At 39.4% G+C, this 20,780-nt stretch overlaps 1 protein-coding gene across 6 annotated transcripts in view; it reads left to right on the top strand.

Moving 5' to 3' along the window:
- The window catches only part of ZNF521 (zinc finger protein 521), a 228,700-nt gene that overhangs the window by 2,177 nt on the left and 205,743 nt on the right, over positions 1-20,780 (top strand). The window lies entirely within an intron of this gene.

Consider the following 20,780-nt stretch of genomic DNA (forward strand, 5'->3'; position numbering starts at 1 on the left):
TTGGTTTTGTTTTGCAATTTCATCTTATTTCATTTCATAAAGTTATTCTTCAGGATGTGCTTGGCCACTGCTACATCTTCTTACCTGTTTCCTCGATGCTTTCACCTTGTAACTGGAGAATTGTTTTGCTTGGGGTGTACAAATAATTCTTTATTATTTTATGTTTTTATTTTCTAAAGTGCAGTGCAAACACTATAAAAGGCAATCTTTGTGCCACAATCATATTTGAGATGTCTATGTATAGCAGTATAAATTTCTGAAGGGACCGATGCTGGGAGATACGCTAAGGCACGGGATTGATAGGGGAACGTTAATTGTGACCTTTTGAAGCGTTTTTATGTGAAGGTGTTCTATAGGCAACTCTTCATTGAACCCCCCCCCCCCCCTTTCAATAAACTCCTCTAGATGTATTAGTCATAAGTTGTCGGTGGGTGGAAAATTTTAGGGTGCTGATGTATTAAAATCAAGATCACCTTGAATATAGATAATTAACAACTGAGTTTCTTTTATTCTGAGGTTTTGATCCCTTTACCACGTATAAGATGAACCTTTACAATTACTATTCTGTTTGAAAGCTGAGATTGTCTCCTTTTTGTTCTTGCGTATTGTTATTAAGGAATAAATTGTGTAAAGTGATGAAACTTTTCGTCTCATAACCCAAGATGCTATACATAATATGGTTGAGTTCAGTCATTCTTTGCAGTGTGTATTCCTGAGCCTGTATGTCAGTTCTGTGACAAGTAATCAATGCCATCAACTACTTACATGCTTGGAGGGTCCTTTTAAGGTGAACCTATCAGTCCATGTGGTAGTTAAAAAGAATAAATGAAGTATAAGTCCTTCCCCTTATCTATCTACTCACTGGAAGTTACATTTTTTAGCTGTAATTTTTGGTGATTTTAGCTTAATTATTCTGTATATAAAACATGTTTTATGGATCACATTATAAAAAAAAAAACAAAACAGTAAAACAAATGGAATAATAAGAGCTAAAAAATAATAATTTTTTTGTGTTTTCTTTCTGTTTGATATTATTCCAGACTATTGCTTGTCAAAGCTGCTTATCACTGGATCTTCATTATCCCAGTTGTACTCAAAATAGAGGTTGAGATTTATTACGTTTGACCTACATATTGCTCTCAATCGGAGCACCCGTAGCGCTTACTGTCATTGCCATTACGTCCACTAGTACAGCTACAACTTATTTTGGCTGTAGGTGTGACAACAATATATCTTGTCTCTCCAAAAAGACCTAAAAAAAGAACTCTAAATATTATCACCATCAATAAAGCATTTATCGAGCATTTGTGATGTTGTGCTGCTTGGCATTGTTGGCTTGAGTCTCTAGGTGTTTTTGTGATGAAGTCTGGTATATTTTTTGCCAGCAATAACAATAAAAAAAAAAAATTAAAATCTCATATCTTTTGCAACATTTTTGGTGATATTTGCTTGATACAACAGAGGTCAATATGAGATCCAAAGCCTCTATTGCTTGTACCCACAATGCTTTGTGTCATCACACTTTGTTATTAATGGTTGGTGCTCGTTGGGAGAAAGCTGAAAGTTGTCTCTTGATTTTCATTCTTCTTCACTTTGGTTATTTTGCGTGTACTTTTTTTTTTTCTATGTTGAGCAAACTTTTTTGTGTTTTAATGCTGTTTAAAATTATATTGTATGAAAGCAGTCACTTCAGGTCATCGATTTTGATAAGATTTACATTTCTTAATCAGAAAGAAACTAGAAATATTTCTACAGTTTGCAAACCAGAGTTGTGCACCCGTAAAAGAAATGTTTTAGTGCTTGTATCATTATTTTGCCATGTTTCTTGCCAGAGTTTTTTTTTCTGATTAACTGGATTCTTGTACTGGGTGTGGTCTTCCATTAGTTCAGCTTTGGTCTGTCCTGATATAGCTCCCAGTAGAGTTAGAGTTTAATGATGGTCTTGTGGTCAGAATATGTTGCACGTACGGATCTATCAAAGTCCTTCTGTGGAAAAGTTAGAACTCTTATAAAGAAAATGTCTTCCTTTAACATAAATATTTCATTGCGTTAGGATGCAGTGGAACATGACTAATAAGCTTGAAGAATTAGATCTTATATTGCAGAGTCCTTGTCCTTCTGACTCTGTAGTTGGCGTTTAGCGCCAGTAATTTTTGAGTTTTCACATCTCCAGTCATGATTCACCATCAATATTTGCTTTTACATTTTTTTTAATTTATTTTTTTTGGTTTGTATCCCTCCCCTTCTCTAACTTTTCGGAGTGTTTAGCGGTTTCCAGTAGTATCCAGAACAATTTTGAATGTGTCTTTCACATTAATCGTTTCCATACAGATTTGATGGCTGTCAGGTTTTTTTTTTTTTAATTCTTTTTGCAGAGGGCTGGAACTTTTTTCATTCTGTATCTTGACTATAAATGTTTATGCCTTGGCAGTAAAGATGCATACCTGATAAAATGCTTTTTGTTTAATGTATTTGAATTTTCCTATTGGCTCCTGTTGAGTTGTCAAAGGTCATTGCCTGTCCAGTGGGAGAGGTGCAACTTTCTAATCCTATTTCAATTAAATCAGAAATATGGCCATGTGGTATGTGGGTTTTTTTTTTCTTGTGCCTGGGGAGTTGATGTAGCTACAGAAGGTAACAGGTTTTTCACCTTCCATGTTCTAGAATATACATTTCATATTGATTCAAATATATTTTACATTAATATTGCAGGGTAATAGAAAGTCAACAATTGCTATTAACGTCACCTGGGATCGGATGCTCTGCTGAAGCATTTGAATGCTGTAAACTGCAATGAAACTCAGTTGACCTGCACTTGGACAAACATATCACCAGTGAAAGTCTTTTACAAATAGTATTTATACTGACAACTACTTGCTTTGGATTTCCATTTGACATAATGAAAATGATTTGCGTAAACCAGACTTGATTTTTTTCGGATGTACACCCTCTGTGTGTCCATTATTGTGATGAAACCTCTTTAAACTTTTGTCAAAAATATATGAAAATAAATACGTATACAAAAGTCTGTGCCCTTCTCCTTTATAGAAACATAAAATACCTATTTCCTTTCATTGATGGTTATTTATGCAATACATTACTACGTCATATTCCGTTACTGTTGCTTTTTCCAACCACATCTGCTGGGAGTTTTTCCCACCTATGTACTACTTATTTAGTACAGTGTTTATCATCAGAATTCGAAATTATTCCCCTTTTGTTCCTGGATTTACTTTATTAAAACCTCTCCCATGCAAAACCTTATAAAGCCTTTGACCTATGTAGTTTTTGATCATGCCCAGGCCTTCCCCTTCTTTTTCTCAAGGCTCTACAAATCATCTTCATAATGTCTTTCCTGATAGGTTCCATGCTTGATGTTATGTTGCGAAAAAGTTGTATGAAAATCTTGTGAAAGAGGGAGAATGGATTGTAGAGGTACAATTCCTACAACCTAGATGTAGTAAGGGCTTAAATATTAGTGTGGAATGAATTTCTGTAAGGACTAAAGAGATCTCATTTCCTTGAAGAACAGCAGATGTGTGGAAAGCAAGTGGTCAAGAAGAATTGTGTTATGGGAATATGCCTGCTTTGTAAGATGAGTCAATGTGCAGATTTTGTAAGCCTGTCATGCTCAAGCTGCCCACAAGCAGATATAGTTCTGCAGTAATTCATATATTTTTTTAATTGTACCTTTATGTATATATGTGAGGTAGATTTACATTGTCTAATGAATGCTTAATTAGACTTCATAGGAGACAAAACAAAGTTATCTGCAATGCTAATAAACTTTAGAACACAGTGGCAAGTATTCTAGTATGTTATATACATACAGGCAGGGCCGCAGCACCCAGGAACACCTGGTACTGGGCCCCAGCCAGTGAATATTTACATGTTAAAAAAAAAAAAAAAATTCAAACAAAACGTGACGTTACGCGATGGGTGATGTCATAATGTACACGCTCGTGAGCCTGGAATGAGACGTAGCCGCGGCCTGGGAAGAAGACAAAGGTGAGTATATCGTGTTTTGTTTTTTATAGGGCTCTTCTATGGACATTTCAATAAAGAAGGGGGCACTCTGCAGGGGACATAACATTATAGGGGGGGCACTCTGCAAGGGACATTTTATCAATGAGGGGAGTCTGCTGAACATTTTATTAATTAGTGGCTGAATTTCCCTCCCTAGAGTTAAACACATGTCAATAATTTTCCCTTTTTTTTTTTTTTTTTTTTTTGTGGCGTAATTGGGCTTATACATGGGTCTATACAGTATTACTGGTGTGCGGGGCTATCGATTATAGGGGTACTATAATGACTCCTTTTATAAACAAAAAGAAAACTCAGGAGGAGCTACAGAAAAGGGGACATTTTAAACTGGGAGCTGCTGAAAATGGCACATTAAATGGCAGTGATCATGTCATCCGGCTTCTCTATCAATTCTGTGATCCAAAGGGTTCCCCAATTCATTATTACCACTAAGCACAGTATATAACTCTTTGAGCCTCAGGCAGCAGAGAGGCTGGGTACACCCTGCATACATTAAACTATAACTATGTGATCATCTAACACAAAAAGACCTGATGTATTACAGGCTAGTAGGGTAAACCTGATGACCTCGTATGACTCTCTTCCATTGTGCATCACCATTTAGGAATATTGCAAAAAAAAAAAAAACTAATAGTTCCAAGCCAGCATGGATAGAGAAAAAGAACTGGACCGCACATCCACACATCACACAATGACCTACTGCCGCTAGGCTACAATATATAATAAACTCGAGGGTCTTAGTTACATTTTTATCAAATTGTATAAGCCCACTAACCACTTCACGGTGCTATTGTGTGCGGCATCACATGGCATCCACCAGGGACCAAGACCCGGTTGCCCCCCAGAACGCATACTGGCAGGTATAGCCCCCATGGCTCTGAGCCCCGGGTCCCCACCAGCACCGCACGACAGAAGCAGTGGATGCCATGAAATACCGCACCATGTGAACAGGAAAAAAGGCTCACTGTGTGTGAACAGGTGTTGAATACACACTGTTCCATGTGGTCTCAGACTCTAGCTAAGAGGCAGTAGGCGGCCACTACATGCAGTCTCCTGGTAAACACCTGGGGCAGATTGCTGGTACCAGGTAAAAAACTAAATAAATGAAGGGATAGAATGTACTAGACCAACATGGGGAGAGAAAAATAACTGGACCGCACATTCACACATTGATCTACTGCTGCTCTGCTACAATATATCACAAACTCGAGGTTCTTGGTTACATGGGGGCTATGTATGGTCAGTATGGGTGCTGGGGGGCACCCTTGTCTTGGTCCCTGTTGGTGTGGTGTTGCATTGGGGGTGGATGTGATGCATAGGCGTAGGGATCCACTACAATGAGGTCACTGTGAAGTGGTTAGTGGGCTTATACAATTTGATCAAAACGTAACTAAGAACCTCAAGTTTATTATATAATGTAACCTAGCAGCAGATCACTGTGTGATGTGTGGATGTGCGGGCCAGTTTTTTTTTCTCTCCCCAGGTAATAGTTCAAAGTTTCAACAGAGAAGTGAAATGATGCTCCATGTAAAAATGGCCTCTGGTAACTTCTTTGTGTCATTCAAATACTGGCCAAACTTACCATAGCTCTGTCTATAATTATAGCATGGTAAATATGCCGACCTTAAAGGGAACCTGTCACCAGACGCATGGCTCTTAAACTCGCAAACATACCTTATAGTGGCTGTTAAGTGTTCTCTAGGCATGTCTTTATAACGGTCCAAAGCAGCCTTTATCCTAAAAAAATAGTTATGTTCACGGAGAGGTACCAGTCTGCGGGGGGTTGGGTTTGGGGGTATATGAGTAAAGCGCTCCCCCACCTTCAAGGCCACCTTGTCATGTAAACCTCAAGCCGATACCTGCCCTGCCTCCAGGATCTCCTGTGCTTCCCTGTCCTCTGGTGCTATTGTTTTACACTTGCATGCACCGCCTTCAAAACACTTTGCCTTCGATAAGTCTCCCAGAGCTTTTTTTGGATGACTATCATAATTTACGTAGGAACAAGGCCATGGATAACAAATATAAGAAAATTACCACAGTCACAGTGCCTGGATCCATGAGTATGTGTCCATGGTTTATTATCCTTGATTTTGACAGTAGTTTTCCTTTAATTTGTGATTTATAGATATGTAAAAATGTTTATTAAAGGGCTTGTCTTAGTTTCAAGGATAGGATACTGAGGGTCTGTGATTAAAGGGGTTGTCCGAGTTTTGAAGAAAAACTATATGTGGCTGGGAGCGAGCTGCCTAAAACAATAAGGATGTACTTACCTTCCGGTGCCCTCCGGTATACAGCGCTGATGTTGCTCCGGTCCGGGCGCCATGTAAACAAACATGGCCGCCAGAGCAGCGCTGCATTCAGCTTCCGGCTGGACCCGACAACCTTCCGGCCCCCATACACAATGCTGTGTATAGGGACGGATAGGCGTACCCGGCCACGATCGGCTGGAAGCTGAGTCCAGCGCTGCTCCGGCGGCCATGTTTGTTTTCATGGCGCCCGGACCGGAGCGACAGCAGCGCTGGATACCGGAGGGCACCGGAAGGTAAGTACATCTTTATTGTTTTAGGCAGCCCGCTCCCGGCCACATATAGTTTTTTTTCAAAACTCGGACAACCCCTTTAAAAATAAAATCGCCTGACAAATTTATGGCTGCTCCAGAAATTTGGTTGTTCCTTAAGGCATTCTTTATTTTCTTGCAGTGGTTATGTACCATATATTCCCTTAACTTCTGTAACAAATTGGTGGCTTTAATAAAAACATGTACCACACTTCATTCAGCGGTGTTCCTGACAACTTTCTCAATAAGTAGAATGCGGGAGAATTTCTATTTCCATCATACACCTTGTGTGAATTCAACTATGTAACAAATTATGGAATCCATATTTGATTATGAACAATAGTCATTATTCTATTAATCAGTTCCTAAATCTGCCCCTTACAGTGACTTCAGTGCTGTATCCATTACCTCTGTGGCTTCCCCTGCAGACCTCTTGACCAGTGGCTTCAGCATTAGGGGTGCCTTGGGTGCAGTGTGTGTTTGGTATTACAAAAAGGTGGTGGTCATCTTAGGGTGATGCCACACATGGCGTTTTGAACCTAGGTTTTTGTACGTTTTTAAGCAGTCCTTCCAAAAACCGCATCCAGTTTTAATTAAGATAATTGGTAAAACCTGTCAAAAACGGATGTTTTTTTTTTTCAAAAAATGCGTCCTTCAAAAACGCATGCGTTTTTAACGGACTGCTTAAAAACGGACCAAAAATGGGTTCAAAACACCATGTGTGGCATCACCCTTAGATGGAAGTAGAGAGGACTAGGACGATTCCTTGCACAGTTACCTAACTGTGCGGGTTTAAAGGGGTTAAACTAAACTTTTGGGTCTAATTAGACCCAGTACAGCTCTAATCAGAATCCCCAGTCACAGGTGGTGGTTTCCCCTGTAACTGAGGCTCTTATAGATGTTTTTCTTACAGGGAAAAACTTGTAAAAGAAAAAAAAGTTAAATTTAAAAAAAAAAAAAAGTGAAAATGTCCCCTAGTGGTCTTTTAATAAATATTCATAAAAATACATTGACATTTTCCCAAATAATAACAAAAACAAATCCCCTGCTACAATACAACAAGCATTGCCATACTATAAAGCCTTTTTTTCCACTTTTAACCCCCCAAAAAATACATTACAGCTTACAGCTCAGAGATAAAGGAACATTTTTAAAGTGTCAATGGATTATATAATTGCCTCAAAGAAGTGAATCACTAAGGGAAAAAAAGCTCTAGTTATGGGAAGAGTTTTTATCATTCGCCTCCTTATGGGTCCAAAGTGGAGGCACCTCCAGAAGGATGTCACATACACTGCTCCCTGCAGGAGAAAGAAGCATAAAAGAGGCACAGAAGCGTTTTTTTCTTGGTAGAGTATATTAAAAAGTTTACTGTTTCTCTGTACTGGAATAAAAATTGTTAAGGATCGGTTTTAAACAATGGATGAGACATTTTTGTAGTTTTGCCATTTGAACAAATCAAAGTTATTGATTGCCTTTAATTTTATTGGTTTGTTGCCTACCTGCAAAAATTATTCTAAATTACAACTTTTGATAGAATTAGCCCTATGAACCCCAAAGACATTTGCAATTAGTTCTGTTCTGGAAATTGTAAGCTAAGGAGCAGAAATTGTGTTACTGGTGTAGCCAAACACTGGCCTCAGCAGTGCATGCACTTTCTGTACGAGCCATTTCAATCAGGTTACACTTTACACGAGAGTCCGTCATACTCTCATTTACTTCAGAATGCATCATTATAAGAAAAGCTCTTCTAAAATTATTTCACTTCATTTCATTATTCTCACATCAGCACAATTCTATATCACAGCTACATGGAAGGTACAGGCTGCATAGAGACACAAGAGGACTCATCAGAAAGGGTATAGTATACACCTCGGCATTATCAGATCTTCTGTGACATACAAAATAACCATATACCATTTTTTTTTTTTGTCATGAAACCGTTTGATGGCGCCTGGTTGTTTATAATAAATATGCTTTATAATATAAATGCATACAAACACTGCTATATGTGTATAACGGTATGCTCTCAGGCCAACCGCACTGAAGGGAAATGGGGAAATACACTGATGTAGTTTTGTATTTTTATTAGCTTGTATCTGATAGGTGTAGACAATTTTAGGCGGCAGGATATTGTTTGACTCTGAACTTATTACTTAAGCACCTTTCATTTGAAAGTTTCCATTATACAAGTGGAGTTCTAAAACTCTATAAAAGTTAGAACTTTGCTGTAGTTTAACACTGTCTAGACTTATTTACATTTATTTTTTTTTTTTGTTAGGTTTATTCCAGAATATATGTGAAATATTTTTGTACACAGTATCACAACTTTAATGTGACACTACCCCCCCCCCACAGAGATAGGCCGAAAAGTTTCAAACACGTGCTAAATGTGGCATTAAGTATGTTCTACATGTTTTTTCTTGTGCACATTATATCGGATTTCTTATACACCTGGCTTAGAATTATGCATAGCAAGTCCAGTGGGACTTTTGGACACTTAAGGTGCCGTAGAACGTTAAATAACTTTATAAGCTACATCGCTGTACATGCATTCATTGAGTGTTACTAGAACCTGTTATCACTTGTCAGGTCAACTGTCGAGACTTGAAGAACAACTGTAAAGTATAAACTTTTTCCTAACTCTGCATTAAGCAAAAATAAGCAATTCTCTAATTGCCAGGTATTTAGCGCTGTACATTGCTCCCTCCCTTCTCTCCATTTTGCCTTGCTTTCTGGTAACCATGGGAACTGTAAAGGATGAGAGGAGGCTTGTTCGGGGGAGCAGTAGTAGAGTAGTGCAAGGAAAAAGGACCTTTAGTGATGTCACAAGCATGTGACTCATCACATGCTTCAGGTTGGCCAATTACAAACATGCTGTCCTGATTGGTGTCAAAGGCTCTCTCCAGCTGTGCTAAACTAGTTTTTTTGTCACAGTTTTTGTCACAGTTACTCTTTAAAGGGGTATTCTCATCTTGTCATTCACATTTATTTACGGTAAATTCATTTGCCATGTACTGTATATACAATTCTTCAATTTGATGTCTTTCAATTTTTTTGTTTTACATGCGTGAAGATAAGTTCCCATAAATGTATTCATATGGTCCCTTACAAACGTAGAAATTAGTATTTACTACATGTCCCACAGCAGTCATGTGCTAATGAACACTGAATACAGGGGGTCGGGCGCCTCAATAACGCATGTGTGGCCACTGCTGCCAGAGTGCGCTGGTGGATGTATCCAAGTGCAACTATATCATTACTATGGGGCAACTTGCTTCCATTTATGGGAAATTAAATACACAAGGGTACATCATTTTTAAATGAACAATCCAGTCTGTTTTTTGTTTTTTAATTTTTTTTATTTTGTGTGGTTTTTTTATTCCATTAAAGACTATGGACTGATGCAAATTTTCCCTGGAAATAACATCGGATCTGGTGATAAAAATGGTAAAAAAATACCTCATCTAAAATAAAAAATATAACTGAAAAAACACAAATCTGCAGATAAACTGCTTATTTAATGTGGATTTTGATGTAGTCAAAGGCCACATGTGATGCATTGGTAATGTTGGCAATCACTGGTCTGTACAGTATTTTCTGCACTTAAATGTCTTTAATTCTATACTTCCACATATCATGTGCAGGATTTCATTGTAGCCCTAGGTCGGACTTGCGACCCTTTTTAGACTTTGCTATAAAGATGACTATTTAATATTTAAGAATCCCTGGTCTAATAAATATTTAAAAAGAACTGAGATTTGACACAACACAGTAGCATTGAATTAGACACAAACGTAAGATGTCATGTGAGGTGATGTAAACTGTTATATGTTGTATGTTCTCTTTTACCTGCTAGTTATTATGGGCAGTGTTCAGTAAAGTATCATGTTGAGCCTGGCAACCAAACTCTACTCCAGGATACAGCCAGTGGCTCATATGTTGCAAATCGTTTTCTTCTTTTTTTTTTTTTTTTTTTTTTGGTAAGATCTCTCCCCAATAGTAAACATTCAATAGGTGTAGATGCTTGACCTGCCAGCATGGTAAATTACTCATATTGTAGTGTTGATTTGAAAATGTTGCCTTTATTTATTCCAACTGATATTTTTAAATAATGGCTTTTTTTTTAGGGAATGTAAAAACTGGTGTAACTGTGCGCGGCCTAATCCTACAGGACATATTCTAGTTTGTAGGATAAACTGACTTGAAATTTTAAGCAGCTTTCTGATGCTTTAGTTAAGTACTCTGCTCATTATTTGTCACTGTGCAATGAACATGTTTGTTTGCTGCACGCTCATAAGATCTATAGATACACTTGAAGGAAAATGATTAATGCTGGATGTACTGTGAGCGTTATAATGTTGTGTATATATATTATCCCTGGGGTTTTGATGCTTGTTTGACCCATTAATGCCTTTCATTTTTCTCCTTCTCTCCTTGTTGACAAGTTACATGCAGCAGGCTTTATGGATGATGCGAACACTAATGTTGTGGTGTTAACCAGTTATGCCTTAACATCTAGAGAAACACATGTATCTGCATTCCTACTTCTGTAGTCCTGCAATCTGTATTCTACAGCCTAATTTAAACCCTTAATGACCGCCGTAATCAGGTTTTTATAGAATTCATTAACAGTACTACTTCAAATGTGACGCATTTCTACAGCGTCATATCAGAAGAAGATTATTGCAGGACATTGCGTCCTGCTGCTGCCACGGCTGAGCTATGTAAACGCAGCCCAGACCAACACTAACACCCGGGATCGGAAAAGCTCAGATTCCAGGTGTGTAAGCTCTTAGGCACTGTAGTCTAATATGGACTGCAATGTCTAATCGGGTGCATAGGGAGTGAGCTCCCTCTGGCATCCTTCAGCACCATGCAGCAGCGATTGCGGGGTGCCAGTGATGTCACAGGCAGCCGGGGGACCTCTCGGGGCCCCCTGGATTGCCTTTAGTGTCCCTTTTAATTAGTCCAAAGAAAAATAAAGGAAAAAAGACCCCCACATTTTTAATCATCCATTGCACACAGATATTATATTTAACATAATAAAAAAGTTTGTGAGCCCCAAAAGTGAACAAATAAATACTGTAGGTCATTACTAAAAAATTAGGACCTTATGCAGAAAAAAATGTATACATTTAGTAGTGCTGTATGCCTATTAGAAAAAACAGATGTCAGATGTGCGTCTTTTTTTTTAATATGCTGCACAGAAGGGGTTAGTAATAGCTCAACAGAAGGACATGTGACACCCCAAACTTAATTTGGTCTGGAAAAAAAAACAAGACCTCATACATTTACAGTGACCGGAAAATAGAAAAGTTATAGCTTGTAAAATGCATTGGCAAAAAAACTACTTAAAATAGCCTGGGTGAACCTGTCACCAGGGACCTCATTTTCACTAAAGATAGGTTACAGAAGCTTATTACAACTGCATAGCAAAATATCTTTCTGCTTTCTCTCAGCATTTGCATTACAATATAAATGGATGTTATAACTTTCCTTGCACCCGGACAGAATCCACTGTGTAGTCCCAGGGGTTGGGCTTTGGTTTGGATGCAAAAACATGACTTGTCTGTGCTGCAGACTGCTCAGCTCCCAGCCCCCACCTTTGTCCTCCTGTACAGCCCCTCCCTCCCGCTCCTTCAGAGAGGTCACAGCCTGGTGGGGGAGGGAGGAGCTGTACAGGAGCACAAAGGTGGGGGCCAAGAGCTGAACAGTCTGCAGCACAGACAAGTCACATGTTGTAATGATTCCAAACCAAAGCCCCACCCCTAGGACTACACAGAGGATTCTTTCAGGATGCATGGTAAGATAAAACAAACAATTATATTGTAATTCAAATGCTTAGAGAAAGCTAAAAGGCAGACTTGCACTGCAGGTGGGATGGGCTTCTGTAACCTGTCTTTATTGAAATATGATGTCCACATCATATTAGTGATGGACATTTAATATACTATATGTAGGAGAGGTGGATTTCAGAACCTGTACATTGGCGTATCCTTAGGCAATCCTCATAGTTTGTTTTGAATTTTTTTTTAAATATAATATAAGCCACTGTACAGACATACAGTTACACGTGCCCAGAGCATAAACCAAGTAAGTGAATGTGATAGATGTAGAGTCTTGCAAAGTATTCAAAATTAAAGGAAAAAAAAAGTACAGATAAAAAATAACTCAAGAAGACCCCATTTATACTAGAGCTCACATAAGTAACCTAAGCAAATTCACAAATTTTATTGAACAATCCAGGATTCTTTCGCTCATCCTATACTTTCTATATTTGTTCATCACAGTTTTCTCTGCTTTCTGCCGCACTCCTGTGTTACCATGGACAAGGATTTTCATCCGCTGGAAGTAAATATGTAAGTTTTTAATGGAATCACAGCAAGCAGAGATCTAGAAAACCGTGAGAATTTGATACTGAAAGCATGTTGGGAAATTGTGTAACTTTTCATCATACAAACAACAATATTTATTAGCTGAAATAGGAACACCCCTTTAAGTATAACTATGGCACCATAACAAGCCAAAGATGGTAAAAACCACATACTCCACACTGCTGTTGCTAAAGCCATAACCCTCCTTACATCTATGTTTAGTGCAATGCAACTACAGTTTGCATAACTGGTAGGGTTATATTGCTTTAAAAACTTTAGCTGCCCTTATTTGGCTGGACATGTGTAAGCATAGCCATTTAGTGAGTAAATGTGATTATTATGAATCCCAAAAACTACAATTGCTTTTGAAGTGTAAGATATACAGTACCACTAAAGAGTGGCATATGTTGTGCATAGTGAGTATTTGGATATACTCTGCATAGTAAGTATTTGTCAGGTTTTTTCTTTTTTTTTTTTTTTTTTGTACGAATAGTGCTGTAGACGGAACGAAAAGGAGGCAAAAAGGACAAACGGAGCCTATGGAAATGCTTGATGTGTGTGTTGGGAGAATTCTTGGCACATATGGCCGGCAAGCCCTAATTAGATGTGATAATAAGTGTTCATTTAGCTGGATCTGTTAATTTTCTTTTGTGTAATAGTTGGGCCACATATTGTCTTATGATCACATACCTCTTCATCTAAGAGCGTTGGAAAGGATGCTCTCCAGCATGAGAGAATCTAGCATTTGTCTCGTCACTGTTTATTATATGAAGCATAGAAAATTGTAACAATAAGTAAGGTTTGGAGTGCTCTTGGGATCAAAAACACTGATGTTCACATGTTCTAGCAGTGTGATAGTACATTAAATTTTATGTAGTGAAGCAGTTAGCTAACATTTATAGCAAGCTAGTCTGAGCTATGGCCTTTCTTACAGTGTGCATTTTGGGAAATCAAAAATCGCATGAGAAGTCTCGAATAAAAAAACCAAGATGACAAGGTCTTCCAGTGTGGCCTATTGCCTTTAGCTCTTTGATTAAATGCACCCGGCTTATAAATTGGAGTTTAAAATCTACCATTAAAATCCATCATGATAAACCAGGGATACTTACTCATAGATCCAGGCACCGTGACTGTGGTTATCTTCTTATATTTGTTTTCCATGGCCTATTTCCTGCTAAAATTATGCTAGTGATCCCAATTGGGGGATTGGAGGGGGGGGGGGTTGTATGGAAGGCGTATTTGTTATCCATGCTATCCTCCCTTCTAGAATTGTGCTAGTGAGCTTGAAAGGCTCCTAGGAGTGCTACCAGAACCCCTCTGTGCTGCAGATTCACATGCTATTATATTCTGAGGGAACCCCCCCCCTGAGACCTGCTACTGCAGTCTATCAGCAACTTGTGAAGCCAGAGCAAAGAGGGCTTCTGTAACACGCTCACATCCATTCTGCCTCATAAGAATACTGTTAAAAGCTTATTTTGTAAGGAAGGAGGCCGTGGATAAAAAATAAAGATTATCACTGTCACGGTGCCTGGATCTATTAATAAGTGTCCCTGGTTTATCATGATGGATTTTGGTGGTAGATTTCCTTTAAATGAATTCTTCCACTGGTCCTAAGTAGTTTTTAGGTTATCAGACTTGCATGTCTATGGTGTGACGCTGAAACAGGATCTTATCTTTAGTAACGCTAAAAATGTGCAAATCCAGAGAAAATTGATTTACAAAAATATGTAAATTAAAGGGCATCTACCATCAGGATGAAAGACTGTATGCAAATGAGCCTAAGGGGCTCCAGGCTCCATAGGTGTTAATGGAGGCTGGAACCCCTCATCCTCATTTGCATACAGTCTTTCATCCTGGTGGTAGATGCCCTTTAGGCTTGGGCGCTCCTGTCAGCATCATCCAAGATGCTTGGTGCCTTGTTGACTAATTATTCACAACTTTTCTTCCCCTTCCCCTCTTCCTCCGTGACATCACCAGGTCTTGGGCAGGGGAAGTTGTGAATAATTCTAAGCTGACAAGTACAGAGTAGTTCCTCTTCATCTCATGCTCCCACCAAGACTCAGTGACGTCAGGGAGGAGGAGGGAACAAGTGCCAGCCGAGGCGTGAATGATTATAAACCGATGGATTGCTGAACAGCTTTGATGATGCTCACAGCATAATTTACATATTTTTATAAATTGGTTTTCTCAGGATTTGCTGAATTTTTTTTTTTTTTTTTTACTGAAGATTTGTTTAAGAATCATATCATGAATTTTACTGGCTATAAGTGACTACACTAGCATTTCTGCCTGTAGTACACTTGTATGCAGTTATAGAAAATATAAAAACAACTGAAAACGTTGAAAATAATGGCAATGTTACATGTCCCACTCAATGGCTGATGAGCATTGCTAGGGCAGTAGGCTGCTCATCCCACTGGGGCAGGAGTGAAGTTACCAGAGATTAGCTTTAGCCCTGTCTGTTACTGTACGTTACGGTTTACCATATTATATTATGGTGCTTGGCACTATCCACTTTGTTTAAAAGAAACCTCCATGCCGTAATCTGGTTATAGAAAATGTATTTAGCTGTAAAATATACAGTTATTTGTAGGTTACTATTACATATTTTTAACCAAGTTTTTAAGTTGAAAAGTACTAAATTCTGCAGTTCTCACTCTGGACAGTAGGCTTAGAATAGAATGAAAACTGCTAATTCCGTATGTTTCCTGTTTAGCAGTCATCTTGTACATCACAAACAACACACATAGGGGGAGAAATAACATGCGCCAACGCTTCGTGCACCAATGTATGATAAAGCCAGCACAACAGATACAACTATGCCAGGTCTGAACTGGTGTAGATTTGCCTAAAAGTCTGCGAACATTCAGGGGCCACTCTGCTGGCTGCTACGCCCCTTCCATGCCCACATGGCAGAGGTGTTGTAGGTCCGAGAATAATCACAATTTCTTGCGCACTGCTTCTACAATAACCGCTTCAGAAAACTTCCATAGAAGCGCTGATGATTTTCCCCATCGAATCTCGGCAGAAGATAAAACTATAGAAGAAACCTTCATGTCCTTCTCTACAAACAATAGACGTCACAGCAGCCCACATATACAGAAAATCAAAGTAAAAACTACAAAAAACAAATTACAAATAAGTTACGGTATATAATTTGTGACCTGGTTTTAAAAATTAAATTATTGACAGCCTGGATAGTATTCGCCCTTTCAATTATCTGGTACTTTGCTATATTAAATAGAATACCATTCACTTCTTTCTTTTGCCAGAATTTGAATGAAGTATGTTATATTAACAAGCAATTTTAGGGTACATTCACACACGGGCATACCGCCGTGTGCTGGAGAGGAGGAGGAGGTGACCCCTCCTCCCTCCATAGAGAATAGCGGCGCACAGCCGCACACATGCCGAAAGATAGAGCATGCTCTATCTTTTTGCGGTGTGCGGCCCGTATCTGCGCCGCTCCGCTATTGCCGTCTATGGGGACGTACATGCGGCCGCAAATTTGTCCTACATAGTTTGTGCTGCGTCACTTGAGAATTTTCTATTTCAATATTTATTTTTTTCAATATTGAAGTTTTAGCTGATCATTTATTAATTGAGTGGGCTGCATTACAGACACCGCTCACAATTAAGGATATCTGAATACAAAAGTGGCCAAAATCAGAATGGTTGTTAACATCCATTTTTCTCTGCCGAGTATGGCATCTGTTTTTCGCAATTCCTCATAAACTATACCCTGAAGGGGATATATCTCCCAAGTGTCTGAGAGCAAAACTCTTCTATTTGCAACCAATCCAAGCTCAGCTTTCATTTAATAAACTGCAGTGGGAAAATGAGCTCTGATTGGTTGACATGAGCAACTAGAACACTTTTGCTCTCAGATACTTGATTAATCTCCAACTGAGTGTTCCATGAAATATGGCTCTGACTAGGACATGCTCTACTTTTTAGCAGATCGGTCTGTTGAAACGGCCGTAAGCACTGATCCTTTAAAAAGTATTTAATTTGGCCCAGCCTTGTATCGGTCATTCTGAAAACGGACAGCACGCGGACGATTGTCACTGTCGTGTGCATCAGCCCTAAGATAGGTCTTTTACTGGGCAATGAGTCAGGGATGTACTGTATGGGATTAGGTCCGAGATCATCGTCTCCGGGGGGAGACTGGCACAATTCACCAGCACACCAGGAAATTCATAGTCCACACTTAGCGACTTGGGTACAACTGACCGCAGCTAGTTTTATTCAGTAGTAATACAAAATAAAGAAAACCTCAAAATAAAGCCTATGCCTCTCCGGCACTAACTATACATTGAGGTTCCCTACCTCACTAGGTGCAGATCTACTGCCTGGCACCACAAAAACGTAAACTTTGTCGGTTCTGCCTGGGTTCCACTGGCTTTTGGCATGGAGCCATTGTGGGAATCTGCACCAGGTACCTTATGCAGGACTTCCAGCTGGATGCGAATTATTCCTCATTAGTAGCAAAACACCCATCTTTCCCACATCCATCCAGCTTTCCATTGGGCACTATCCTCATTCTACACCCAAAATCTACTGTAGTAGCAGCTAACCTGCCACAGTACGTCTAGAAGTAAGAAGAAAAATGCAGGGTCTGCTGCTGCCATATCTTAGTCCCCACCCCCTTTTTAGCTATAAAAATAATCATCAACTTAAAAGACCTTAAAAAAAAAAAAGCACCCGCCAACCACCTTGGTTATACATCCAAATTTAATCAGTGTTATGTCGACTAAAGATGATGAACATCGGCTTAAACTAGACAATAAAATTTCCTAAAACGGCTGTGCTGTGGTCTGAAATATTTTGAGGAATGTCTCTGCTTTGTACAATCACCAGTTTCTGAGGGTTTTTTTTTTTTACCTTGTTATGATTAAAAAGGCTCCACTACCTTATGGGTGGAATCATTTTTTGCCTCCAGTCAGATTTTAAAGTAAAGAGATGTGATGTGTGTATATTTAAGTAAAAGTAGAGATTTTATGCAGTGTATTGGAACAGTTCGTGGAGAGGTGAGCGTTCTTCTGCCAGAAGTTTTTATAGTTGTACTTTTGTATCTTAGGTCTGGCTCTCATGATTAAATGTGCTTTTTATAGAGTAGCAAGTTATAAATGTAGTGTAGCTACGGCATATTAATCTTGCTGCAGAGGTTTAATGAGGCAGTTGTTGTGCGATGGACACTGTTGGGAACAGACCACGACAGAGGCTCACTTCACCATGGAGCTGGAGAAAAAAAAATATTCCTCGCCTGTTAATAATTATAGCCACATGACTTCTCAGTTTACCGAGGATTTTTCTGCCAGCCATTTTCCATACAGAAATAGTTGGAGAGAGATTCATTAACCCCTCCACTTGTTATCCAAATCATTAGAGATCCAACCATGTAGAATGCAGAAACAAATACTAGAAGTGTTGGGATCTAGTCCACACCTATTTGTCATTCAATATTATATATTCTTTTTTTATCCAACGAACAAGTTTTTCCATTCATTGACTTTAATGTTAGAAATATTAGGGTTTTTTTCTCATTTCACGGAATGCGTTTCATTGTTTACACTCTTTTGTTCAATAGTAAGCAGGAGTTGAGAAAAATAGCGGAATATGTTGTAGCTGCAACCGGAAATAAAATTAATGTTATCCAAAGATGATTCTCTACATTGCTAAAAGATGGCATATGACTTGGGAGTTGTAGGGAGTCCAACTGAAGAGACGTCATACCGAGCGCTGCCGATACTTCACACGTTTTCCCTGCTCAATGGCACCTGAATGTGGCTGCGCTGCAGTTCCCCTCACAGCAGGTGGTCAGGAGCGACACTGTGCAGGAAATAAGCCAAAGGGACCCTGGACCCTTTGTTCTCTGGATCAGCAGGAGTCCCAAAGGACAGACCCCTACAGATCATATTGTTATGGCATATCCTAGTGGTAACATTATTAGTCTTCATATGTCAGCAAACAGAAAAATGAAAAATATAATGCCAAACAGCTGCAAATTCAAAAAAAGTGATATGTATTCATGATTGGATTCTTTAGAATACTGTACATGCATCTGCCTTTGATTCCTTACAGAGGTTTTTCATAGCAAGCTCCACTGTATGCTGTATTGTCCATAGTAATAATAAGTTATCTGTCTTGACCAATTTCTGATGAGGCTAACAGGCTAATGCTTGCATTGCGGGATATTTATCCAGTCTTGTACACCAGTTTTTTGGTGTACAAGCCCTCAAATTGATTTGAAGGTTGACGTGACCTCGGAAAATGGGGCCTGGTTTTGTGTGTGTGACCAGTAATTCAGTGCGTGCACCAGAAAATTCTATGGGAAACAAGACCAACTACTAGCTGCTCTAAAGTAAACTACTCCATTTACATCATCCAGCATCATTTATGTGGTGCAGTCTATGTACTGGTCTATTCACTGACCCAATGGGGCAGAATTACTTACCCGGTCCTGCCACGGTCCCCAAGGTGCGTTCTCCGACAAGGATGAAGTCCGGCGCGATTCTTCAAGATCGTCTGTCCATTTTCCTGCATGTGTCCCTTCCCCGCTGAGGTTCGCCGGAGTTCACCTTCTTCTTCCCGGTGTATGTGAGTGGATTGTCTTGCGACACAATTGTAAATCCCGCGCGTTGTCCGAATCAGTTGGGTTGTCCGTCGGCCACTCCCCGATTTGTGTCACATGCAAGTTGGTGCAATTGCGCCAAAATCCAATCGCGTGCGTCAAAAACCCCAGTTAAATGCTGCGCAAATCGGAAATAGTCGGGAAACCCGATGAAAATGCGCCGTGCGGACCCATAGTGAATGTGCCCCATAGTGTATGTTACATTGTATGATTCTTATATATATAACACTACCTCTCTTACTTTGCCTTTCCTATCTTTTCCGTCTGTCCTTGGAGCTTCTTGATCTGTTTCTTACGGCACACATGTAGAGTGACTTCAGGAAGCATCTGTGGTGGCCAGCTAAGCACTCAAATGCGGCTCCATCCATACCTCCCATATGCTTCATTTGTGTGACCTCAATTAACTTGGCTGACTTTTAGTGTAACCTCTATGTAGGAGAATCTCTAAACAAATCTGTGTTGGTATGCAATACTTATTACTCTGGAGGCATCTGCTGTACTTTTTATTTACATAAGAATTGACCACATTTTATTTTTAAGGTTAGATTTTCATAAACTTTTCATAATTGTTGTTGCTTTTTAACATTTGTGACATTGGTTTGAAAATTCTGTGCATATGGATAGTTGCGTGTAGCTTTTGTATAGAATATTAATGCCAAAGTATTATCCGTTCTAATTCTGCTATCTCACATACACTATAGCAAATTTCCTAGTTACCCAAACTTGGTAAGCTGCAGTTCTGTTTTTAGAGTGTTGTGGAGAACTCTAGATTTCTCTTCTGATCCTCCAGGAACTCCAAATTACGGTACATATTGTTGATGAACGCAGATCCAGTGTAAGTGTTCTTGCGCACATGCAGCCTGTGTAAACGTGGTGGCACACAGAGCAGAGGATGGGAGTCCCTGCTTTATATTAGGGCAGCACGGTGGCTTGATGGTTAGCATTACAGCCTTGCAGCGCTGGGGACCTGGGTTCATGTCCCCGGGTCAACATCTGCAAAGAGTTTGTATATTCTCTCCGTGTTTGCGTGGGTTTCCTCCGGTTTCCTCCCACACTCCAAAACATACTGGTAGGTTGATTAGATTGTGAGCGCAAGGACGTTCCCTCTGCCAGACGAACAGCTGCGCTGAAGCTGTAATCATTAATATAGTTACGGCTATTGGCTAGGCAT

The sequence above is a fragment of the Engystomops pustulosus genome, chromosome 5 (genome assembly GCF_040894005.1).
Source record: "Engystomops pustulosus chromosome 5, aEngPut4.maternal, whole genome shotgun sequence".
Lineage (NCBI taxonomy): Eukaryota > Metazoa > Chordata > Amphibia > Anura > Leptodactylidae > Engystomops > Engystomops pustulosus.